Here is a 625-nt window from a genome sequence, read left to right as displayed (position 1 = left end):
CTCGCCCCCTTTGCCCCTCTGCGCCGGTGGCGGGTGAGCCATTGCCGGTGATGACAGCATCCCGGGCGAGTGTATTTTGGAGATTGGGGATGGAGGCGCCGGCCTTGGTCCCTTCGTCACCGTGGGGTGACAGTAACGCGGCGACCCATCCCCAGCTCTGAGGTCACCGGCCCTGGGGGTGACATCATGGGAAGTGGAGGGGAGGAGGGACCATCCTTACCCTGGTAGGGATGGGGTCACCGAGGCACCTTCCACCACTCTTTGGTGGCACCATGTGTCCTGCGCCACCATCACCCCCTGCCTGCATTGTCCATCCTCATCCTCTTCCTCCCCGTTGCAGAGTGCCACCAAGATGGAGGTGTTTTGGGAGACACAAGGAACTAGGCTGAGACCGCCCCCAAACTCATTGCACCAGTGGGGCCAACCAGCCCTGCTGCTAGCGACAAAGTCACCGAAATCCAAGCCGGGTGCTGGTGGCTCGGGGTGGGTGGGTGGCCCTCACCCCACTGGCTGCTCCCCACCGCCGGGTCCAGTTGGGGAAGTTTTGGGGAGCGATGCGGAGGCGCAAGGGAGCGGGAGGGCTGGCGCTGGCCCCGTGCTCCCGCCCCCGCTCCCTACCCGCACC

At 65.4% G+C, this 625-nt stretch overlaps 1 protein-coding gene across 1 annotated transcript in view; it reads right to left on the bottom strand.

Annotated features, from left to right (window-relative positions):
* Positions 1-625, bottom strand: part of TEAD3 (TEA domain family member 3) — a 31,525-nt gene that overhangs the window by 11,595 nt on the left and 19,305 nt on the right. The window lies entirely within an intron of this gene.

Source organism: Charadrius vociferus, unplaced genomic scaffold (assembly GCF_000708025.1).
Source record: "Charadrius vociferus isolate BGI_N301 unplaced genomic scaffold, ASM70802v2 scaffold1511, whole genome shotgun sequence".
NCBI lineage: Eukaryota > Metazoa > Chordata > Aves > Charadriiformes > Charadriidae > Charadrius > Charadrius vociferus.
Note: the sequence above shows the minus strand (reverse complement) of the source record. Positions and strands in the feature narration are given on the sequence as shown.